A 26561-nucleotide genomic window follows, 5' to 3' on the forward strand; every position below is an offset into this window, starting at 1 on the left:
AAAATTATAGCACCTTCCCTCCAAGAGTTATCTGAGAATTAAATTAAATAATATCTGTAAAAAATGCTTAGAACACTATCCAGCACACTGCTGGTTCTATGTTAACTAATAAAAAATTATTATTATTTATCTCATAGTTATTATTATTACTACTACTACTACATACAAATATAAGTGAATTACCTTGAAAAAGAAAGACAGTTCCTGGCACTACAGTGAAAAGAGTAAAAAGAGGGAAATAGGAGATCTGGGTTCTAATCCCATCCCTGTCACTAATAAGCTGTGTGACTTTAATGAAGTCACTTCAGCCTGCTAGGTCTTGGTTTCCTCATGTATAAAATTCACTTTGACCTGATGAACTCTCTAAGGTCCTTCCTAGCTCTAACATTTTATTTCAATTATCCTATATCAAATTAAGAACAGATAAATAAAAGATTATATGTTTATGTCTATGTGCTTATATGAAAAGGAACATATATGCAAAAATGTAGTTAAAATGTGAGCACAGTTTCCTCAAGAGAAAGGGGATCAGAGGCTGGGTGGGGGGGAAATAGCTTTTCACTATTTCAAGCAGAATGTTCAGCTGCATATCCAATTTTCACAAATGGATTACTAGATTACATTCTTTGCCACAGGCAGCTGTCCCTGTCAAATAAATAATCATCGCCTTACATTTATATATCACCTTTCATCTCATGGTGCTTTTCCTGCATCTGGAATGGGATCTGGGAATAGTTACAGCAGCTCTCATTTGGTAGGAAAGAAGTGATGGAGGGGTTCAAGTACATACCAAAGGGAGAATTCAAGTCAACTTTACTAGGCACAACGTTCCTCAAGAAAGGGGGATAGGGGGGTGATAGTGGTAATCTGCAATCTCAAAGTATGAAGGGAGAAACTGAAGCACCCAAAAGAATAGTAGGGTAAAGTCCCATAGGTTTCACAGATGGAAAGGGGGTTCATACTAAGCCAAGAACAGCAACCAAAGTGTTCCCAAATATCTACTAATGCATAAGGTTTTATGCCTAAGGAAATAAGCCTCAGAAAGCATTTGACTAGATACTCTCTCTTAGTACAGATATAAATAAATAAACTTATAGTTTATTTATATGGGATGCTGACATTCTGAGTCTCAGGGAAGGTTAGGAAAAGATACCTTTGAGCCCAAAAGAGAAAAAAAGCATCAGCTTTTCCATGCAACTGAAAGCACACACTTTAAATTGTAGCTTATCTACAAGATCTCATTTGCTCCTTGAAACCACAAGAATACAATGGCATCTTCATTTTAAGTCTGAGTAAGCTCGGGATACAAATTCAGGTTCCTCTTCACTCCAGTAGTTCTTTTCCTACAACTTCCTTGATATTTTTTTTATCCTAAGTTGATAGGATGGGAAATATAAAACTTCTCTACACATCCAGCTTCTAAGTGAAAAGTTCTCAAAATACTAAAATAGTTTTGTTTCCTTTCTCACCAGGGCAAAGCACTTAGGAGAAGACAGATAATAGCACAAGAAATGGTCCAAAAGCAGGCAACAAGAGGGAGGAAAAGGAGAAGCAGATTCTTTGCATGATCTATACCTTGAGTACTCAAATCTTAGCCAAATTGCCCCAAGTAAGAATCTTGGAATACCCTAGAGATATCCTTTTCAAGTACATATTGAGTTTCTGGGACCACTGAAAGAGTCAAGAGAAGAAATGAGGAAGGAGGTGGGGAGCAAGCTGGGTGGTGCAGTGTAAAGCACCAGCCCAGGAGTCAGGACAACCTGAGTTCAAATCCAGCCTCAGATACTTAATAATTACCTAGCTGTGTGACCTTGGGCCATTGCTTTGCAAAAAAAAAAAGAAATGAGGAAGGGGTCTCAGTGAGGTAGGTCCCTCAAAGGACTTAAGCAGAGACTCTTAAAGGCAGAAGAAACAAAGGCTCAGAAAAACTGAGGGAGAAAAGATTAGAAATAATATGACCATAGAATATTTGGTATGTTTCTAGAGTGCTTCCCTTAAGTCTGATTATGCCATCCTAAGTGCCTGGAATTCCAGTAGCTGCAACCATGGGCATGAATAACTAAGAAAGCTTTTTTTTAAAGCATTATCTACCCCCCCCAGGCTATTTGCCAAGGCACCCTGGGGGGCAACCAGAAACTTTTTTTCATTTTCTAGTGGATAAGAGAGGGGTAGTGGAAGTGTTCTGAGTCATTACTTCCTTGGCCTACTCTGTAAAGTTATCCTACCCCTTTGCAAAGGGGTTTGTCTGAAAGGGAAGAGGGACCTAAATAACACAGAAGGCCAGGATAGGAAGAAGGTTACTCTGAAATGCAGTATGTCAAAAAGAATATGCACAAACCAAGAAAAGTTTGAGGGTCTCATAATATTTCCCTAAAGTTGTCCCTCTATCAAAGCTAGATTGAATGGAACAAGTCCCACCCTTTGGAAATGGAACTCCAGATGATTTTAAATAAAAGTATAGGCAATGTACTAATCAGATGAAGTCTGATTAGGAGAAGGCAAAAAGGAGACATGGAAGGGAATAGAAGAAACCTAATTAAAGCTAATTTGTCCAGGGCCACCTGCTAAAAACCATATTCACTTGGAATTTGAGCACAAGGGTCATAAAACAATGGTGCCAGAGGATTCTCTTTCTGCACTCTGGCCAGAGGACATAGGGAACAGCAAATAGAGCAACAATCCCTATTTCTCCACTCCCTCTCCCAAAAAGTGCCATGAAGCTGAAACCTGAGCTGATACCATGGGGCAATGAGAGGCAATTTACAGCTGGAAAAAGTTGAGCATTCACACCAGATGCTAACCCAGTGGGATCTTGGGATGCTTGGGAGGTGCTTCATATGCTTTTCTCAGAAGGCTCAGCCACCTGATGGGGCTGGGGAATACATAAGTGCTCCCTGAGATTTAGATTCCCTAGTATCAGCCAAGAAAAAGAGATGGGTCAAAAGAGAGAGGAATTCTCTAACTTTCCTGAGCTCCATTCCTGGTTCCTTTCCACTGTTAGAGAATTTCATTTATTTACTCAACAAACATAGCCTATCATGTACAAGGTAAGGTGCTAGAACAGAAGAAATCCAAAGAGAGTGACATTACAGAACTGGCTTTCAAATCGATTATAATCTAATCTAATCTAAACAAACAGAAGCAGAAGGGAAGGAGGTGAGGAATAAATGGGAAAAAACAATGATGAGGAAAGAAAGGAAAGGGTGGGAGAGAATTGGGATAAAAAAAAGAAAGATTGTAGAGAGTTCAAAAGGATATGAATTCATCATCAGAAAATGTGTGTGTGTGTGTGTGTGTGTGTGTGTGTGTGTGTGTGTGTGTGTGTGTGTGCGCGCGCGCACATGTGTTCCAGTTTTGCTAGAGACTAGCTGCTGGGGGGTTTCATCTAAGAAATTTCACTTCTCTGGAATTCAATTTCATCATTTATAAAATGAAGGGAGTTGACTTTGAGGTTCTCTCAAGATCTCCAAGTCTCAAATTCTGATTACATAAGAAGAGAGAAAGAGATATGAGTGAAGGGGAAAAGGAGAAAATAATTGCCATTCATTGAAATCTTTTGCATTTCAAAGTCCCTCTCTAACAAAGGGATCATTCCTTGATTAACAAAAAGTTTCCTGGTGTATTACTAACCTGACTTGAGGAACTAGGGCTCTGCTCTCTAAGTATTTCTCTAGTCTCTGCCCTTTGCAGAGACTCAAATACAAACAATTTAAAAGACAAAGAACCAAAATTTCATTGCCCAACCCAAGTAATTCCCTTACCATATACCTCCTTTATTCCTTGGAGGCAACAGACTAGATAGATAGATAGATAGATAGATAGATGTATCTATATACTGCTCATAAATAGAAGATTCTTAAACTGAAAGGAGTCACCTAATTCCAATCATTTCATTACACAAATGAGAAATTAAGTTTCAGGGAGATAAAATTATTTGGCCAAGGTCACATATCCAGTTATTGGAAAACATGTGACTAAGACCAAAGTCTCTTATGTCCTATCTAGTCCTTTAAAAGCTGTTGCTCCCGTATCACAGATCAAGAAGCAATCAAGTTTGGTTGAACTGATCTGTTCAGAATGAATGGGATAGGAAAGGGGGAGGAATAAGGAGAGAAATCATAACTGTGTTGGAGGAAATCAAACCCTCAAAAGTGCTGAACGCAGAAAGATCACATTTGACAGCCATGGGAAAATCATAGTCACCTAAACAAATATTTTTTGAATAAAAATAAATCATCTTCCTTCCATCTTTCACCCAGGGGATTCAACTGCACATTGACCTAATGGAAAAAAGGAAAGGGGGAGAAGGGAACCAAAGCCAAATATACTGTCAGAAGCACAAAAGGGAAGCTATCAGTGGAAGGATATGAGATATGGATGGATGGATGGATGGAAGGAAGGAAGGAAGGAAGGAAGGAAGGAAGGAAGGAAGGAAGGAAGGAAGGAAGGAAGGAAGGAGCATGGGAGGGAGGAAAACGGAAAGTTAAAAGGAACCCCTAGCTATACTAGATCAAATTTGGAGTAATAGAAAGAGAATTAAACTTGGCCTTAAAAAGAAATGGATTCTAATGCCAACTCTTTCATTTACTAGCACTACAGGAACCATATGCAAATTACTTAGCCTCTCTGACTTACAATTTCCTAATCAATAAAATGGGGACAACATCTTTCACTAATAAAAACTCTTTTCTTTTTTTACTATTTTAACACTGAGAAAACAATTTTCTCACAACAGCCCTTTGATATAGACAGTGAAAGAAATACCTAGGGTCACACAGGTCTCCCAACTCAAAATGCAGAATTGTCATAAGGAAAGAATCTTATATCTAATGAAATATTTTTAATATTTTATTATATATTTTATATCAAATAAAATTCCATAGAAGTGTGAATTATTTTTCTTCCAGAAAATGGGCACTGGCACTAACTTCTCAAGAAGGAATAACTTACCTGGATAAGGGGATTATTGGGGGGAATAGAAGAGTGTTTTTACTGACAAAACCATTTGACTCTGAAATTACAGAATTTGTACTTCTAGCATTTGGAGTTGCCCCAGGAAAGGGGGTAAGAGGAAAGATGAGATCTTGTGCTAAGGAACATCAGGACAATGATGTCAACTAAGTGCCAAAAATCACTAGATATAAAGAAAATCTTTGATAAAATAGAGAATTCATTTATAATAAAAACCCTAAAAAGTGTGATCATAAAGAAATATTTAATATGATGTTGTTGCATCTATTGAAAACTAAAACATAGCCTTGTTTACGATGTAGAAAGACTAGAAGCTTTTCCAATAAGACTGAGGTAAAGCAAGGATGTCCACTGTAACAGCTATTATTTATATTAAATAATAGGTCTAGAATAAATAGATCTAGAATAGGTCTAGAAATACTAGTTATAAAAATAAGACAGGGAAAAAAATTTAAACAATAAATAAAAAGAAAACAAAAATTTTCAGTTTGAAATGAGAGAATTCTTAAGATTCAATGGAAACAAATTAGCAATTTCAAAAAAATAGCAATTTTAAAATAAGACCACAAAAATCAATGGCCTTTCTGTATGTTATTAACAAAACACAGTAAAAGAATGAAAAATAAATTCCATTCAAAAAAACCAAAATCATTCAGGGTATCTGGGAATTAAACAATGAAAACATACTCAGAACTTATATAAATACAAAAAACAAAACACTATTTACAGAAATTAGGGAAGATTTAAATAAATAGAAAAAAAGATTAACTTTCCATAGATGGACTGAAACAATGTAATAAAAATAGAAATACTAACCTAAAATAATTTAGATTCACTGACATACCAAACTATTACTTGGTTGCTTTACTGAATTACACAAAATAATAACAAAATTCATCTAGAATAGAGTTCTTAAGCAGAGTTTCATGGAAGGACCTATGGTTCGAATTCATAGGGTCTGTGAATTGGAATGGGAAAAAAAATTCCATCATCATTTTCATTAACTTCTAAATGAAATTTAGCATTTTCTTTAATTGTGTATTTTAAAACATTTTAAATATTATATTCAGAATACTGCAAGATTCATAACATACAAAATTAAAACCTCTGTTCTAAATGAATATAGTCAAGAATCTCAAGAAAACTAATGATAAAAGTAGAAAACTGACCACAATCTATACTATAAAGAAATTAATGTCAAAATTAAATGACTGGTTTCAAATGAGAAATATTGATCAATGAAACAGATAATTCACTGATTAACAACAATTTATTTAAGCACTTGCTATATAAGCACCATGCTATACACTAGAGATATAAAGACAAAGATTAAAAAGTCCCTGCCCTCTAAGGAGTTTATATTCTATCAGGAGAGACAACATACTCCTGTAAGTTATAAATAATGTAAATATAAGATGGTTACTGGGTGAAAAACTAGCAGCTCTGAGACTGAAGAAGGACTTCATGAAGAAAGGGGCACTTGAGCTGATTCTTAAAAGAGACTAAGATTTCTTAGAGTAAGAGACAAAAATTAAGTGCGTTCCAGGCATGGCCATGGAGTCTCACTTATGAGGGAAAGAAAATAAGGTTGATTTAGCAGGACTGTAGAGTATGTGAAAAATAATAGCATGTACAAAAGCTGTAAAGGTATGTTTGGGTCAGTTTGCAAAAGGCTTTAGATGTCAAACAGAGTTTTCATTTAATTGGAACATAGCAGGAGTCTACTGATGTTTCCTGAATGGGGGGTGGGTGGAGAGATCATACCATCAGACCAGCATTTTAGCAAAATCACTTTGGCAGATAGATGGAAAATGGGTTGGAATCAAGAGAAACTGAGAAACTATTGCAACAGTTTTAAGTGAGAGGTGTTAAATGAGGGGTTTGTGGAGTTGGAAACTACAAGATCTGGCAACTGAATGGATAGATATGTGCAATGAATGAAAGTAAGGAGTCAAGAAAAACACTAAGGTTTTAAATCTGGGTGATTGGAAGCATGGAGATATGCTTGATACAACTAGGGAAGTTCGTAATAGAAGAGTGAGTCAGAGGGGAAAATAGTGGACTTGGTAATTAATTTAGAATTATCTAAACATAGCCGCCTAGTGTTTGATATTTCAACAAAAACTTGAAAACTGGAAAAAAGGCTGGCAGAAAGGTCACAATTTTTTTAAAAGCAAGAGAAGAATTGAAAATAGAACCTTATATAAATTTGAACAGGACAATTCTTAATTAAACAAGGGAAATAATTGATTATTGAAGATTAACAACAAGTAATTCTGATTATAAAACTGAAAAACTTTTGCATGGAAAAAAATTAATGCAACTAGAATTGGAAAAAAAAGCATTTAATTATGAAACTTTTGCTAAACTTATGCACCCTTTGATCCAAAAATGCCACTATAAGATATATAATCCCATGGAAGCAATGACAGATGAGGTCCCATATATTTAAAAGCAAAATGTTTTTAGCCTCACTTTTTGTGGTTACCAAAAAAATAGGTAAAGTGTCTATCAGTAGGGAGAAAGCTAAAAAAATTGTGGTATAACAATGTAATGGAATATTATACCATAAGAAGTGATAAATACTAAAATTTATATGAATTGATGCAGATTAAAATAAGAAAAATTTACACAGTGACCCCAATAACATGAAAACAACACTGTAAGACTTCTGGATTCTGATTAATGCAGTAGTTAATCAAGATATCAGAAGACAAATGATGAAACGTACCTCTGGCTTCCCAGCAGAGATGGTAGACTGAAGTGTGGAATGAGGCATACATTTTCAGATTTGATCAATGCACTGTTTGGTTTTTCTAGACAATGCTTATTTGTTTAAAAGGTGAATTTTATTGGGCTCATGTATGGGAAGTAGAAAGAGTCAAAAGTGATGAAAAAGATAAGCTCATTTTTTAAAAGAAGATAAATTAAGTAGAAAACAGATGAACAGCTCTAACTCTACTGAGAATCGAGTTCAACTTACTTCCAGCTAACTTCTTCAGGTTCTGATAGCCCACAGAGTTTTTGCCTTCTTACCAATCCCAGCAGACCTCCCACACCTAGACCCTCTACCTCTAATAGCAAAATTATTCTGCTGAAAGCCTTTGGTAACTGAGACCACTTGGCTCAAAAAATTAAATTAAATTTTGAAAGTTCCTAGTCTCCAGTCCCTCAGTCATTTAGAATGGTTCACTACCATGTGCCTATTGCCTCTACCATTCCTTCTTCTTCCTTTAGTAAGACTACACTATGCTCATAGGTACTAATAAGTGTTTGAAGGGTAATAATGTGTACAAAAGTTAGCATATGTTGGGAGCTTGGTTATGAAATATGTATAAATTATTATGCTAATTATATGCCATTCATTTATTTTCAGTTTGTATGTAGCTCATTAGAGTTTTCTTAGCAAAAATGTTGTTTACTATTTCCTTCTCCAGCTCATTTAACAGATGAAGAAACTAAGGCAAGCAGGGCTAAATGACTTGCCAAGGGTCACACAGTTAGTAAGTGTCTGAGGCCAGACTTTAACTAAGGAAGATGAATCTTTCTGACTCCAGATCTGGCACTCTATCTACTACAACACCTAGCTGCCCTTATGAAATATTTTACATATAAAAATTTAAGAGATTTTATTTGATCCTAGAGATAATAAAAAGTCAATGGAGTTTATTGAGCAGAAAAGGGACACCTTTCTTTAGAAAATAACTTAGATACATTGTTGGTGGAGCTGTGAACTCATTCAACCTTTCTGGAGAGCAGTCTGGATCTACACCCAAAGGGCAACCAAAATGTGCATACCCTTTGACCCAGCAATACCACTATAGGATCTATACCCTGAAGAGATGATGAAAAAGGGTGAAAATATCACTTGTACAAAAATATTCATAGCAGTCCTGTTTGGGGTGGCAAAGAAAGGGAAATCAAGTAAACGTCCTTCAATTGGGGAATGGCTTAGCAAACTGTGGTATATGTATGTCATGAATACTATTGTTCTATTAGAAACCAGGAGGGATGGGAATTAAGGGAAACCTGGAGGGATTTGCATGAACTGACGCTAAGTGAGATGAGGAGAACCAGAAAAACACTGTATACCCTAACAGCAACATGGGGGTGATCATCATCCTTGATGAATTTGCTCATTCCATTAGTGCAACAATCAGGGACAATTTTTGAACAAAGACCAAGGACTATTACCTTTAATTTAGGAAAAAAAACCTGATATCTTATTGTCTGAGCTTTCTATCTCCTTTAATTTATGTTTCTTCCTTAAGGATATGATTTCTTTCTCATAAAATTCAATTTGGATCAATGTATAACATGAAAACAATGTAAAGACTAGTAAATTGCCTTCTGTGGGGGGTGGAGGGAGGGAAGTAAGATTAGGGGGAAAAATTGTAAAACTCAAAATAAATAAAATCTTTAAAAAAGAAAAAAAAGAAAATACCTTAGAAGGATAGAGATCCAGTGGGAGACTTCAGAATTCATTATTTTATCCATGATTTCATGAGTCATTATTCAATCACCCAGTGGACCAACCATCTCATAAGACTTATTTCTTCAGAGCCTATATAGTGTTCCATGTGATAATACCAATAGAATACTAATATTACAAATATGGGTCTTGGACTGAAAAAATTCATTTATCCAGTAAAACAACCTGTCCACTCTTGGCTAGGTTAGTCCTAGGAAGACACAGTCCATCACTTGGTTTGGTGATACAGCATCATCCAGTCTAGTGGGAGCTGTCAGAGCTTGTACTCTGGCTTAGAGTACCCATCAGAGTACAATTTTATCATTATTTTCAACCAAAAGCATTCCTGTCTTCCCAAGTTTAATTTAAATACTTCTTCCTCTGAGAAACCTTCCCTAAAAATTCAGCACACAGTGTGAACTCCCTGTCCTCTCTTCTCCTAGAAGTCCTAGCCTTTCTCAAAGTGCAAATCAGATTTTACCTCAAAAAACCACAAAGTCCAGTTTAATTCCTCCAATCTCCAGTGATCTCTCCTTGAAATTTGTGTGTGTAGATGTATTTGTATATATGTATATTTAACATATGTATAAATTATTATGCTAATTATATGCCATTTAATATGATACTTATAAATATATTAATAATTTGTAACGCAGCATAGTGACTGATACACTGAAGGCACTTAATAATTTTTTTCTCCTTTTTTACTTCTTTGTGTATATTCCCTCATTAGAATGTAAATTCTTGAGGGCAGCTAGGTGGCACAGTAGATAGAGTGCCAGTCTTGGAGTCAAAAGGACCTGAGTTCAAATGTGACCTCAGACACTTAATATTTACTTAGCTGTGTGAACTTAGGCAAGTCACTTAACCCCACTGCCTTGCAAAAACAAAAAACAAAAAAAAAGAATGCAAATTCCTTGAAGGTACAAGCTTTCAATTCCAGTTTTGTATCTCCAAGACCAGCACCATGCCTTTCAGAGAGTTGGTATTTAAGGATTATTTTTTCAATTGATATTTTATTTTATTTTTCCAATTACATGTTATGAAAGTTTTTCAACATTCATCCACATACATATGCATATTTTTAAGTTATGTATTTAAGGATTATTGAATTCAACTTCATTACTAAATTCTTGGAGTACTTAGTGACTGTCACACTCATTTGGCACTTAGGATATGCTGCTTTATGTTATTATTATTGTATACAGTGTTAAACTGGTGAGACTAACCCTTTTTTCAACAAACATACTAAAATTTAGTAATTTAGAATTTAGCAAAAATTAGGGTTCCCTCCTTCCAATTGGAACACATGTTCCAATGAAATTGTTCAAATACTTCTGGAAATTTTTCTTGGAATGTGTCTGGGGTACATTCCTTTGAATACAAAGGGGAGCTTAAAAAAAAGAAACTGAACTCGGAATTAGATCCATATTTAAACCCTAATCCCGTATTTACCCTTAGAATTTGCTTACTAACTATAAGACTTTGAGCAAGTCACTTACCCAATTTAAGTCTCTATTTTCTAATTTGTAAATTCAGGGTAACATCTGTCCTACCAACCTAATTGGGCTGTTGTAAAGATCAAATGAAGGTATGTGATAAAGCACCACATAAATGTAAGGCATTATTGTTATTGTTGTTAATCAAAAATTGGGGCAATTTTTTGTCCTTTGAATGTATACTTGGGTTTTAGAAAGAACTAAAAACTAGTCAAGACTAATGAATAGAGTCATAAAATGTTAAATGATAGAAGATCCAGCTGGGTGTAATGAGACTCATTTTCATGATGAGGCCCTAAAGCCAATTTCAAAAGAGGAGCACAAATATGTTTGAAGCAATGGGAACAATATTAGATAAGGCATTTCAGGAAGCAAAAGACTGGGGGAAAAGAGTGGATGCCCATCAATGGGGAATAGTTGAAAAAATTATAGTATTCAAAAGTAATAGAATATTACTATACAGTAACTAACAATGACTATGAGGAATTCAGAGAGAGGAAATTATAGAAACTAATGATAGAGTGAACTATACAGGACAACAATGTAAACAAAAGATTACTGAGTAACTGAAAAACGAATGAAAATGAGAAGCAGCATGGCACCATTAATAGGGAACAGGAATAACAATCAAGACACATTTGGATTGAGTTCTGTCAGTGACAAATACTGAGCAAATTACTTAACTCTCAGTACCTCAGGGAACAAGAAGCTGCAGAACAGGGGCCATTTTGCATTGGCTTGAGTTTTCTCACTATAACAAAGAAATCCAATACCTGGTTAAAAATAAAAATTAAAATTAAAAAAAGAATCTACTAGGATTTAATAATCTGTAAATTATCAGATATGGTCATTGCTTCCAATTTGTTTACTTGACTGTTTTTCATTATCTAAGGGAGAATTCAATCTGGGAAGGGTCTTTTAGAGCAGGAGGAGGGCTGAATGGACTGATGAAAGGACAAGAGTATCAATAATATATATATATATATATGTGTATGTGTGTGTGTACATATATATATATATATATATATATATATATATATATATATATATATATCATATAGGTGTCTATTTAAACTGGACTAAGTTTGTAATTGCCCAAGGTCTCTCTAGTACTCTGAAGAGGACAAAACTGCTTCTTCAAGTCCAACTATAGTAAGTCTCATAAACCTTATCTAAGCCTGTAGATCTTCTTGGTACCTAACACAATGCTACATAAGTGCATGAAGGTAAAACAATCTAAAGGCATACCTCATAGGCTCATTCTTAATTCTTTTTTTTTTTTAGTTTTTTGTAAGGCAAACGGGGTTAAGTGGCTTGCCCAAGGCCACAAAGCTAGGTAATTATTAAGTGTCTGAAACTGGATTTGAACCCAGGTACTCCTGACTCCAAGGCCGGTGCTTTATCCACTATACCACCTAGCTGCCCCTCATTCTTAATTCTTTATTGTCTAAATATAATGTTCTATTTAATAACTCCATAGAATATACTAGTATTAAAAATATGAGCCTATGGTCCAGAGAAAAGTTTGAAACTATGGAAAGGTGAATGTTTTATTTGAATCTGCTATTACAAAGAATCACAAAGGAGAATCCGATAAAAAAAAATGGAATCAAAGAAATGTCCCACCAAAACTATGGACTGGTCATGAAGCAAGGACAGGAATGTTCTTAGAACAACTCTGTGAGATTTTATTATCTCCATTTTACAGGTGAGGAGACCGATCCTCTCAATGACAAAAAAAAGTAAGGAAGTACATCATCACATCATGTTGCCCCATCTGATAACTTTAGGGGTGAACAGGAACAAGAGTGGCAAAGGATAGGAAGGCATTGATTGGTTTCAATCTGCATTCTTGGAAAGAATAACCAAAAATTTACTAGGAATACAATCTTGGCCAAGTCACTTAATCTTTTCTTGCCTCTGTTTCCTCAACTATAAAGTAATAGCACTTACCTTTCAGAACTGCTATAAGGATCAAATGAGATAATATTTGTTGTGTGTTTAGCATACTTAAAAGGCATTATATAAAAATCTATAAATATAAATGATAAATAAATATAAACAATGATGATGATGATAATGATGGGATCATAAATCCATCTGAATATTTGAGTACCTCACATACTCCATTTTACCAATTCAATTATAAAACCTTTGAGGACAGGAATCCTCTCATACTCAAACTTTCTATCCAGCACAGTACCAGATATATAGTAAGCTGAGAAAATATTTTGACCTCTTCTAATTAATTTCTCTCACTGAGCAAAGGGTTACAATGAATTTCAGTTAAAATATGATGGCTTACTCTGACCTTCCTCAGTTACAAGTCAAAAAACCTACATTCATAAGTTGCCTTGAAGTCATAGTGAGGTCTATGGGGCAGCTAGAATGTCTTTGGCCTTAAGTTACTCTCATCTTCAGTTAGGTGACTTGCTACCTATCCCATACCACTTCCCCTAAAGCCATTATCCTCCAAGATAAGAAACATCTGAAGGTTATTTGACTCAGATTATTTCATCAATGGAAGTGGGCTATGAAGACAGTAGCCCCCTTGGAGCTCCCCAGAGCTAGGTATGGTCCTCAGGAGTAAACCAGTACTCTCCCTGAGAGCCATAGTCTCACATTCAAGGAAATAATCTGCAATTGGGGGAAGGGGGGATAGAGGGGAAGAGGGAGTCTGACCCTGAGTCCCGATTCTGGCTCTTCAACTAAAACATTAGGTAAATCTTTGTACGAACCTAAGCCTCAGTGTGTTAATCTATCAGATCAGTCTTTCTTCTATCATCTAGCAAGATCAGAGATTTGGAGATAAAAGGAATCTTGGTGGTTATCTCTCCCAACCTCTCTAGAAAGGCAATACCCAAGGTCCCAAAGGCGGCAAAGTCAGATTTAGTTTCTTGACTCCAAATCCATGCTCTTTCACCTACACCATACTACCCATAGAAAGGATGGATTGGATTTCCTAAATATAAGATCAGCAACCTAGACCTTGGGAGAAGCAACCAGCAAGAAACATAGGAAGGTTTCCTACTGCCATCTCGTGGCAGGATTCGACAGTAAAATAATCCAGGCACTGAACCAGAAAGGGGCCCATAATAGGGAGAAGTGACTCTTGAATAAGAACAAGAATAAGAAAACCAAGGACAATCACATGAGGAGAATGAAGAGTCAAGACAAAGAGGGAGGCTCTGAAGAAAAGCCAGCCAGTTCTGTTTTGTTTTGTTTTGTTCACAGAAAATCGATGACCGTTCCAAGAGCCCTTTCCCTTCCCTCTCTCCTGACATCCCTCCCACCTCTTCCAGGAAATTTTCTCACAATAATGAGAAAAATATGGTTGTGATTCATAGGATTTAGAACTGCAAGGACCCTCAGAGATAATCTAACCCAGGCTCCTCATTTTCTAGTGAAGGAAAGACAAGCTCAATGAGGTAGTTTGACCAGGGTCACACAGTTGGAAAATGTCAGAGCCAGGACTCCAATTGGGTCTTCCAATTGGAAGTACATGAATACTACTACAGTTATTAACTCTATTCTAAACATAAGAACTTTAGGAACCCAGAAATAAAGGAATTTTGTCTAAGACCACAATCATGGGGGAGAAGGGTGGGGGGAAATTGGAGGACACTGAGATCTGAAACATAGAAAGGGATAAGCTTACATCATGAAAATGCAGAGTATTGGCCATCAAAAAACCTTAGCAATCTCTTGGCCTAGACTCATGATTTTACATATGAGGCAGCTGAGACCCAGAGATTGGAAGTGACCTTCCCAAAGTCACAGAGAAGCAGAGCCAAAGCAGAAGATCTTCTGACTCCAACTCTTCTGTTCTCTCTACTCTGCCAAGACTTCTTGATTAAAAAAAAAGCTGAGAATACTGAAAAGAAACTGCCTACTTCACCATTTTGACTCAGGCCAGCCTTGATACTAGACTTCCCAGGGAACCAATATCTGAAAATCCTGACTGATCCTCCAGAGGATAAAAGTAGATAGAAGTAATAAAAGATTTCTTCCCCCCACCCCACCCCACTCCCTGTCACAGTTCTTATGTCCAAGTCAGAAATGAACAGTTAAGAAAAAAACATGATTGTGATCTAGTAAATATTTGGGAAAATCTTGTTATATTTTAAAATCAAAAATATTTCTATTCTCACTAATTTCAGAAAGAATCAAGAAGTCTCTGCAAGTCAATGTTCAACCACATCCTATAGATGAGAAAGTCCTTCCAAACAATGGGAAGGAGAGAAACCTTTTCAGGATCAGAGTAGATTGCTCTCTGACTAGCCAGGTGAAAACTAGATCTCAGGGACCTAGGACACTCTTGCTGCCCCAGGATTTGAGAACTACTTTAGGGTCTGGATTTGTTAATTCACTGGTTGGCTACTTATCTCTTTTCTTCCCTCATTCTGGACTCTGACTTTAATAATCAGCCCAGGATAACTAGCATTAACTTCTGGCCTAAAATGTCACATTGAGTCTTCAGTTACATAAAACCCTAAGATCTTTTTCACAGGAACAGTTGTGTGGCTATTTAAATTATTTTTTATTTATATAGTTGCATCCATATTGACGCTAGATGGCGCAGTGGATAAAGTACCAGGCCCAGAGTCAGGAAGATTGATTTTTTTGAGTTCAAATCTGACCTCAGACACTATATGACTCTGGGAAAGTTACTAAATCCTGTTTGCCTCAGGTTCTCATTTTAAATTGACCTGAAGAAGGAAATGTCAAACCGTTCCAGCATATTTGCCAAGAAAATCCAAAATGGGGTCACGAATGATCAAACAGGACTGAAACAAATTCTTATTTGTAAGTGTCTGCTTATGAAAGGTACTGTACAACAATACAGCCAACAGTATAGGTTGCAGAAGGTTGATTTTAGAAAAACATGGAAAGAATTGCATAAATTAATGAAGAGGGAAATGAGCAGAATCAATCTTGTATATGGTAACAGTGATAATGTTTGTTCTTCATTCTTTTTTTTTTAGGTTTTTTTGCAAGGCAAACGGGGTTAAGTGGCTTGCCCAAGGCCACACAGCTAAGTAATTATTAAGTGTCTGAGACAAGATTTGAACCCAGGTACTCCTGACTCCAGGGCTGGTGCTTTATCCACTACGACACCTAGCCACCCCTGCTGTCCTTTATTCTTGAAGAAGACCATGACATCAGGGAGGTGATGCCATGACAAGCACATGAATTGGAATTGGGGCAGGGGGGAGGGGCTGTGCTAAGTCACCAGCCTCACTTTCTCCTCCAGAAATATCTGGGACCAGAGACCAGATATGAATCAGGATGAATGGAGATGGTCCTGGATGCATGGCAATCAAGGTTAAGTGACTTGCAGAAGGTCTGGTAAATGTCTGAGGCTGTATTCAAAAACTCCTGTCCTCCTGTTCTATCCACTGTGCCATCTGCTGCAGCTCAGTAGTGCAATGGATAGACCACTGGCCCTGGAATCAGGAAGACCTGAGTTCAAATTCAGTTTCAAACACTTGATTCTTACTTTCTGTGTGACCTTGGGCAAGTCACTTAACTCCGTTGTCTCACCAAAAAAAGTCGTAGCAATATTGTTTGAAGAACACTTCTGAGGATTATAAATACTCCATCAAATACAAGAGACTTATGAGGGAAGACATTATTCATTTCCAAAGAAAGAAATGATAAAGAGAAGGATATACAGTATGGCTTCAAGTTCCTTGAAGATAGAAACTGTTTTGTTGTGCCTCATCAGTCCCCCAAAACAATACCTTACATAAGCAGACACCTACAAATAAGAATTTGTTGAATTATGAGGAAACTTCCTCACTCCACCCCATTCACAAGCACGTGTGCACATACACACACACACACACACACACACACACACACACACACACACACACAGCTGCCCCTCCCATGACTGATAGGCAAACACTTCCTTGCCACCTAGGACAAAATTGCTATTGTTGTATTGCTTGGGTCACCAGTGCTGAGTCACCACTGCCCAGCCATCCCTATCAAAAGGAAACAGGCAGACAGACAACACCAAAATTCAGGAAGTCTCTTAGCAACCGAGGCTCTCCCAGATACCAACTCCATCCCTTATCTCTAAAGTCCCACCATTCTGCTAGTCTGTTTCTCAGGGACCATAATAACCAGCCTTAAATTCACCCTTCATCTGAATCTAACATCCCCAACTCTGGTACCTGGAAGAAGAAAAAAATCCTACCTCAAAATTTTTAAGTACTATATTAAAATGCACTAAATATCATAGCATACTGTTCTGAATATATATACATACATACACACACATATGTGTGTGTATATGTATGTGTATGTGTGAGAGAGATGGGCCAGAGACGGCTGCAATCTCTGAAAAAGTTTCACATATAGGCCTGGCAACTGGCTTCATGACTATCTTGAATAGACCAGACAAGTGAAATTATGAAAAATTTATCATCCAAAGGTTGGCAAGACCTCTACCAAGGCAGGGAGAGTCTATAATTTTGCATCACTGGAAGAAATACCCACATCATTGAGATCATGACTACCTAAAGCTAATTGTTCAACTTGGCTGGTATTCCATCTCTCTCTTTTATTTATTTTAGGTTTTTTTTGGGGGGGGGCGTTGCAAGGCAATGGGGTTAAGTAGCTTGCCCAAGGCCACACAGCTAGGTAATTAAGTGTCTGAGGTCGGATTTGAACTCAAGTACTGGTGCTCTATCCATTGTGCCACCTAGCAGCCCCCTATTCCATCTCTCTTAAAGGGTCAGATAATGAGAGGCTCAGACCAGATACATTCAAGGAAAACAAGACAGATTTACAGAAATTATTAGCAAGCAAGACCAACTTCTGAGTCTTGTGATGTCACCTCTGGACTTCTGCTCCCCTGGTTAACAGATGCCTCCTCAATACTGTCATAGAGAAAAAGCTGAGGGAGTTCACAGGCTCCCTCAATACAACTTTTCTGACCCAGAGTTAAGTCAAAGTCTCTTATACACAGTCTGTTCTGTCCTGTTCTGCATAACTGGTCAAGTTTCCTATATGTGAGTTGTGTTCCCAGAGCTCCCTACAATACAGGCTGGTACTCAGTTGGTGTTTGGTTTTGGGTTTTTTTGGGGGGGAGGTTGTTTTGTTTTTTTACTGACTTAATGCTTCCTGAATGATTTATAGATCCTGGAAATTCTATTTGAACTTGATCTTAATCAAAAACTTTCCACCCTCCAACTCTCAGAGAAGTCAGAGCTCCTCTGACTTCTGCCCCTGCCTTTTTCCAATAAATTCAAGAATCTTAATTAAGCTAACTTAAAATAAACTCTCTCAAAGTCATTACCTTAAAAAGCAATAAGGAAAAGGAGTGGAGAAGTAAATTTCTTCATGATATGTCAGAAACAGCACAATTCATGAAATCAATAGTCTTGGGATTGAATATTATTTACTATTTTTTATTTACTGCATGATTTAAGGCCAGACACAGAATCTCTGAGTCATAACTATTCCCAAGAAGAGACAATATTTGTTAAGTACTGTATCAGTGCTAAGTAATGGAGATTCAAAGAAAAGCAAAAAATTGTCCTTGCCTTCAAGGAGCTTACATTCTAACTGAGAAGACAAGATTTAAATAACTATACAGAGAAATTCTAAATAGGTAGCTCTTGGTCAACATGATCTTGAATCTATCAGCCCTCAAACTCTAGAGAATTTTCTCTTATTAATAAATTTCTCACCTAGCTGTGTGGCCTTGGGCAAGCCACTTAACCCTATTGCCTTGCAAAAACTAAAAAAATAAACATAAAAATAAAAATAAATTTCTCATATCTCTAGTCAAAAGTTAATCTGAAATGGTCTTTTATGATAAATCATTCTCCTCATATCTCTGGAAAAGTAAAACTGGGGGCAGGGAAAGTGGCTCACTGAATAAAACCCAGGGCCTGGAGCCAGAAGACCTGAGTTCAAATACAGCTTTAGACTTTCACTAACTATGTGACCCTGAGCAAGTCACTTAACCTTGCTTGCCTCAAGTGCAAAATGTCATAAAAACATCAATCCCCAGGATGATCCTGAGGATAGAATGATATAATAATTGTAAAGTGCACAGTGCATATGTTGGCAACTGATTTCTAATCCTGATTCTGGTACCGATTACCTGTGCGTTACCAGGTAAGTCATTTCACCAATCTCAGTTTCAGTGTCTTCCAGCAAAATGATGGCATTGAATTAAATATGGATTCTAAACTTTCTTTGTGTCATGGACTTCTTTAGTAATGTGGTAGAGGCTATGTGTTCCTTCTGAAAATAATGGTTTTAAATGTATTAAATTGCAAAGTAAATCAATTATACTGAAATAAAAATTATCAAAATATTTTTCAAAATAAGTTCATAGATTCCAGGTTAAGAACCTCAGATTAAAGGGATATTAGATAGGCTGATTTGCTATGACTTATTTTTCCCCTTCTGGGAAAAACTGAACTCTCTTTTGACACTGGGACAGTACAAGATTTACTGCTCAGAAAACAAGACTGCACTATGGTTGGAGGGAGAATTATTAACCGAAGAAGGGATGGAAGACATAAAAAACAAACCATGAATAAAATCAATGAAGACAGAGTAAAGAAACTGTAGAGATGAAAAAAATTTCATCAAAAATCTCTAATAAAAGTCTGATATCCAAGATTTATAAGAAATTGACACAAATATATATATATATATATAAAACCAATTAATAACAGGATTTGAATAAACAATTTTCAAAAGAAGAATGAAGAATAACAAACTAGAAATGATCATTTTAAAATATGCTCCAAATCACTAACATAAGAGAAATACTAATTAAAACAATTCTGAGACTTCACCTCTCACTTTGTAAATTGACAAAGATGACAAAAATGTGAATAATCAATGTTGAAGGGATACAGGGAAGAACTTCATAATAAAATATTGTTGGTGAAGCTATAAATTGGTTCAAAAATTCTGGATATTATTTTGGAATTACCTGCACATAAACTGTGCAAACCCTTTAGCCCCAACATTTCATCCTTAAGTATATATACACCTCAAGGAAGAAAAAAATCAGAAAAAATTTCCAATAAATACCAAAAAATCCCCAACAATAAAACATAGAATCATTCTTTGGGATAGCCAAGAACTGGAAACAAAAATGAGTGCCCATCTTAAAGACCACTTGAAAATTATGGCCTATTCTTATATTCTATACCAAGATATGGTTGGGGTACAGGATTTAGACATAAAAGGTGATACCATAAGCCATTTAGAAGAACAAGGAATAGTTTATCTGTCATATCTATGGAGAGGCAAAGAGTTTATGACCAAACAAGATATAGAGAGCATTTATAAATGCAAAATTAATCATTTCGATTACATTAATTTTAAAAGGTTCTGCACAAATAAAACCAATGGAACCAGGGGCAGTTAGGTGGTACAGTGGCTAGAGCACCTGCCCTGGCATCAGGAGTACCTGAGTTCAAATCTGACCTCAGACACTTAATAATTACCTAGCTGTGTGGCCTTGGGCAAGCCACTTAACCCCATTGCCTTACCAAAAAAAAAAAAAAAAAATGGAACCAAGATGAGAAAGAACACAAAAAACTGGGAAACATTTACAGCTAGTATTTCTGATAAAGGACTCATTTCTAAAATATATAGAGAACTGAATCAAAATTTTAAGAACACAAGTCATTCCTCAAATGACAAATGGCCCAAGGATATGAACAGATAGTTTTCAGATGAAGAAATTAAAGCTATCTATAATCATATGGGAAAATGCTCTGGATCATTATTAATTAGAGAAATGCAGGGACAGCTAGGTGGCACAGTGGATAGAGCACTGACCCTGGAGTCAGGAGGACCTGAGTTCAAATCCAACCTCAGACACTTAATAATTGCCTAGCTGTGTGACTTTGAGTAAGTCACTTCACCCTACTGCCTTGTTAAAAAAACAATAAAGACAAAGAGAAGTGGTTTAGCCTTTTTGGAAAAAAGAAATCATCAGCAGACAGACTTCAGAAAAGCCTGGAAAGACTTGCATGAACTGATACTGAATGAAGTGAACAGAATCAGGAAAAAATTTTACACACTGAAAGCATACTCTGTGATGATCAAATATGATAGCCTTAGCTCCCCTCAGTAGTTCAGTGATCAAGGACAATTCTTTTTTTATTAATTTTTATTAAAGATATTATTTAAGTTTTACAATTCCCCCCCATCTTACTTCCCTCCCCCTACCCCCCCCCCCACAGAAAGCAATCTGTCAGTCTTTACTTTGTTTCCATGTTGTACCTTGATCCAAATTGGGTGTGATGAGAGAGAAATCATATCCTTAGAAAAGAGGCAAGAATTCTAAGAGGTACAAGATCAGACAATAAGATATCTGTTTTTTTTCTAAATTAAAGGGCATAGTCTTTGCACTTTGTTCAAACTCCACAGCTCCCTATCTGGATACAGAGGCACTCTCCTTTGCAGACAGCCCAAAATTGTTCCCGATTGTTGCACTGATGGAATGAGCAAATCCTTCAAAGTTGAACATCACTCCCATGTTGCTGTTAGGGTATACAGTCTTTTTCTGGTTCTGCTCATCTCATTCAGCATCAGTTCATGCAAATCCCTCCAGGCTTCCTTGAAATCCCGTCCCTCCTGGTTTCTAATAGAACAATAGTGTTCCATGACATACATATACCACAGTTTGCTAAGCCATTCCCCAGTTGAAGGACATTTCCTTGATTTCCAATTCTTTGCCACCACAAACAGGGCTACTATAAATATTTTTTGTACAAGTAATGTTTTTACCCTTTTTCTTCATCTCTTCAGGATATAGACCCAGTAGTGGTATTGCTGGGTCAAAGGGTATGCACATTTTTGTTGCCCTTTGGTCATAGTTCCAAATAGCTCTCCAGAAGGGTTGGATGAGTTCACAGCTCCACCAACAGTGTAATAGTGTCCCAGATTTCCCACATCCCTTCCAACAATGATCATTATCCTTTCTGGTCATATTGGCCAATCTGAGAGGTGTGACGTGGTACCTCAGAGAAGCTTTAATTTGCATTTCTCTAATAATTAATGATTTAGAGCATTTTTTCATATGGCTATGGATTGCTTTGATCTCCTCATCTGTAAATTGCCTTTGCATATCTTTTGACCATTTGTCAATTGGTGAATGGCTTTTTATTTTAAAAATATGACTCAGTTCTCTGTATATTTTAGAAATGAGTCTTTTGTCAGAATCATCGGTTGTAAAGATTGTTTCCCAATTTACTACATTTCTTTTGATCTTGGTACAGTGGCTTTATCTGTGCAAAAGCTTTTTAATTTAATGTAATCACAATCATCTAACTGGTTTTTGGTGATGTTCTCCAACTCTTACTTAGTCATAAACTGCTCCCCTTTCCATAGATCTGACAGATAAACTAGCCCTGATCAAGAACAATTCTAAAGGATATGTGATGGAAAATGCCATCCACAGCAAGAAGAAAAATTTGGCATCTGGTTGATTTTAAAGGGTTGAATCATATGCCCCTCACATATAGCTACTAAGTAAGTGCTCTTTCCTACTTATGACCTCTAGATGACCACCAAGGTCCCTTCCAAAAATGGTATTCTAGGATTATAGGATCCTAGGAACCCAGGGTAGCAAAGAAAACCAATTTCTATTTTAATAAAGGAGAAAAAAGAAGCTCCAACATTGTGGGTGGTTTCACCCACCACACCTGGTAGAGGCCTAGACTAAGAGAAAACCCAAGTTTCCTGAAGTCCCTCATTCCTTTCTCTCTACAGCCTTGCCTAACCCTCCTTAAATTTCACAATGACCTTCACTCACTATTCTGATTATCAGTGGAAAGAAACAGCTCCAAGTGGATCACAGCTGAGTCCCCATACCACTTTCATCCTAATTTAGGAAGAGAAAGAATCTCTTAGAGATTACATTCTTTCCCACACCCCACTAACTCTATCCTCCTAAACTATCTCTTCCTAAACCCAAAATTTCTACTAGCTCCTTTGGGGAGGGAGAAGAAGAAAAGGTTGGCAAAGGGAGAAAGACACAAATCTAAATGATTTTCACATCCCCATCAAAACAGATTTTTCATACTTTGTAGTGGGGAGGTTTCTGAATTACAAACCAAGTCAAAGACCCATTTGCTTTGCCTAATGATAACCTCCTGAGTTATCTGAGGAACCTAAGGAGGGCCCTTTCCTTCCCCCAAGGCTTCCTTTTTCAACACAGAGAACTTCAAGGTTTCAATTTTGGCCAACCTTCATCCAATCAAGGTCACACAAAGGGAAAACTTTGGACTAAGCTGACCCTGAACAGGCATAAGGGGACAGGGTTTTGCTGCTTTTTCTCTTGAGTAAAGCTTGCATCAGACCATCCATCCTAACATGAGGGGCCCAGGTATATTCAAGGAATGTCCTGGTGGGCATGGACTGTGCCCACATGAGGGCAATACCTATTTCACCCTGCATTTACTATCGCCATCTGAAAAAAACAAAACCTCCGTTCTATACAACCACAGAGTACCCCAGGGAAGTATAGGCTATATATGGTCACTGTGTCAACACCTCCTTTTCCTTATTCCAACCTGGCCCCAGGAGGGTGGGGCTCTAACCTTGGCTGCTCTTATAACAAAATCCATCTAAAAGAGCAAAAGGTCAAGAATTTCAAATGAAATAATTAAAATAAGTGAGAAGAAAAGGCTTTCTAGTGAGAGATCTCAAATTCTATTACAAAGCAATAATCATCAAAAGACTTGAGCACTAGTTAAAAAAATAAAAATGTCACTCAGTGGAACACAATATACAGAAAAAGAAGCATTAAGTTCAAAAGACTCCATCTACTAGAGTCAAGACTCACTATTCAACAGGAATTTCTGGAAAAAGTGGAAAGTCATCTAGCAGAAACTAGATTGCAACCAACAGTTTACACTATATGCTATAATAAGTTTAAACTGATATGTGACTTAGAAATAAAGAATGATATAAACACGTCTGAGTATTAAGGAAGAAATGCTTTGAATATATAGATAGGGGAAGAATTAAGGACCAAACAAAGGATAGGGAAGAACACATAAAATAAAAAGGACAATTTTGATTACATAAAATTTTAAAGTAGAACACAAACAAAATCATAAGGAAAGCAGGAAACTGTAGAAAAAAATTTACAGCATATTTCTCTGATAAAGGTCTCATTTCTCAAATGTATAGGGAGTCAAATTTCTTTAAAAAAAATAAGAAGCATTCCCCAATTGATAGTCAAAGGAACTAATTCAGATTTAAGAGGATAAGAACCATTACCCAAAGGTAAGTGGTCAAAGGCATGAACAGTTTTCAAAGAAAGAGAAGAAAAAAATGTTCCATATTACTCATCATTAGAAAAAAACAAATTAAAGCAATTCTGACTTTCCTCTTCACATCTAACAGCTTTGCAAAATTGAAAAATAAAATGAAAATGACAAATGTTAGAAGAGTTTCAGGAAAATAGAAGTAGTAACTTTCCTAAGGTCACACATGTAAACAAGGTTTTTGTAGAGCCAAGATTCAAAACAAGGCCCTTTGTCTCACACTGCTTCTAATCACCTGGCTTCCTTTCTCAAGGTTTGATGTATGACACACATTTTCTCTCCTCCTCAGGTTCTGCTCTAATACTTGGGGAATTCAGTACATACACTGATATTTCTCCTCCAACATCCTGGTCTCCCAACTATTTGATCCCATTTTCCATGGCATAGAACTTCATTCCACATCAACCACCTTGTAGAAATGGTCACAACTTAGATCTCAACAACACCAATAACATAACTAACTCTGTGAGCTTGAACACTGAAATTCCCCTTTCTAATCATCACCTACCATCCTTCCAAATCTCTCTTATTCTCTACTCCTTAACCTACTATTTATGCTCACAGTCTCCAGTCCCTTCATCCCTCTCTGTTCCCCCAGTCCTGGTAATCTTATTCTATTCTTCCTTCCCTCACTTGGCCATATGGTTAACCATCTGACTATGATTTTTCACCTTTTACAGAGAAAAAAGCTGTTAAAAAACATGCAACTTTCTGGCCCAACAATCTCAAAGCACTTTACAATGAATTTCAATTGTCTTCAAACTCTTCATACTCTTCAATTCTTTCATACAAGAAGAGGAAGAGACACAGGGTCAGGCAAGCTTCTAAGGTTCCATTCAGAAATGGGAGGGTTTGGGCAGCTAGGTGGCGTAGTGGATAAAGTCAGGAATACCTGGGTTCAAATCCGGTCTCAGACACTTAATAATTACCTAGCTGTGTGGCCTTGGGCAAGCCACTTAACCCCATTTGCCTTACAAAAAAAAAAAAAAGAAATGGGAGGGTTAGAAGCATCCTGGCCCCACAAGTCTTCAGCATTCACAACTAGACAATGCATTTTCTCAACAGATAACATTTTTTTTACTTCTGTATCCTAAACATCAAAGTGTATGTTTTCATATTGACTACGTTTCAAAGGCTTCTGCTCTTCCAGGTGATTTTGGCTTACTATAGCCAATTTAATACTAATTACTTAAGGTCATAGAATCCCAGAATTGGAAGAGAACTAAAGTTGCCATCTGACCTAACCTATATCAAGCAGGAGTTTCCTCTATCATATTTCCAAAAAGTAGTCACCCAATTTCTCATTAAAGTCCTTCAGTTTGGGCAACTAGGTGGTGCAGTGGATAGAGCACTGGCCCTGGAGTCAGGAGTACCTGAGTTCAAATCCAGCCTCAGACACTCAGACATAATTACCTAGCTGTGTGGCCTTGGGCAAGTCACTTAACCCCACTGCCTTGCAAAAACATAAAAAACAAAGTCCTTCAGTTATAAGAAACCCACTATCTCCCAATGTAAATCCAAAATGAACCTTCTTGTAATTTCAAATATTTCACTCTTATTCCTTCAGCTGAAGCCAAGCAAAAGAAGTCTAAAACAAAAACTAGGAACCAGTCTTCAAAACATTTTAAAATGTTGGATTTGGAGCTAGAGACCTAGACTCAAATTCAGGTTCTTCCATCTGCTATCTACCTGAACTTGGGGAAATCATTGGATCTCTCTATGCCTCAGGTTCCTCACTCTGTAAAAGTCCAATCAACAAGCATTTATTAAACATCACATGTTCCTAGCACAAAAGACAAGTCTCTGCTCTCCAGGAGCTCATAGTTGCTCATAGTCTAATAAAGCGGTCAATGTGAAAGGAGGTATATATAAGGAAATTAGGGATAGTCTCAGAGGGAAAACACTAAGCTGAAGAAGGACTGAAAAAAGGTGAGTTTTAAAGAAAGTCAGGGAAGTCAGAAGAGGAGATGAATAAGACCATTCTAGCATGGGGAGGGGTGAATGAAAATACCCACAGGCTAAAAATGTAATGTCCTTTACTTAGAACAGGAAGACGGCCAATGTCATTAGATCAAAGAGTACATGAGGGACAGCAAGAGATAAGAAGACTCATAACCTTAGTTCCAGTATCTAGCACAGTCTGCAGAGGAAAAACCAAGGCAAGAATCCTAGACCTAAGGGTCTAATTCTGCACTCTGAAAGAGTACAGCTTTGTAGTTAGCTGACAGTAGTTGAATCAATTTTTCTAAGGAAAACCCAGGTCAAAACCTTGCAGAATTTAGACAAAGGGGGCAG

At 36.8% G+C, this 26561-nt stretch overlaps 1 protein-coding gene across 4 annotated transcripts in view; it reads right to left on the bottom strand.

The window, feature by feature from the left end:
* The window catches only part of TSPAN9 (tetraspanin 9), a 240544-nt gene that overhangs the window by 192204 nt on the left and 21779 nt on the right, over positions 1-26561 (bottom strand). The window contains exon 4 of one of the 4 annotated variants that reach the window (XM_074194646.1): positions 11635-11714. The exons of the other annotated variants lie outside the window; for them this stretch is intronic. The gene's annotated coding sequence lies outside the window, so the exon portion shown is untranslated. The remainder of the gene's footprint in view (positions 1-11634; positions 11715-26561) is intronic. 4 annotated transcript variants of the gene reach the window in all.

Source organism: Macrotis lagotis, chromosome 7, assembly GCF_037893015.1.
Source record: "Macrotis lagotis isolate mMagLag1 chromosome 7, bilby.v1.9.chrom.fasta, whole genome shotgun sequence".
NCBI lineage: Eukaryota > Metazoa > Chordata > Mammalia > Peramelemorphia > Peramelidae > Macrotis > Macrotis lagotis.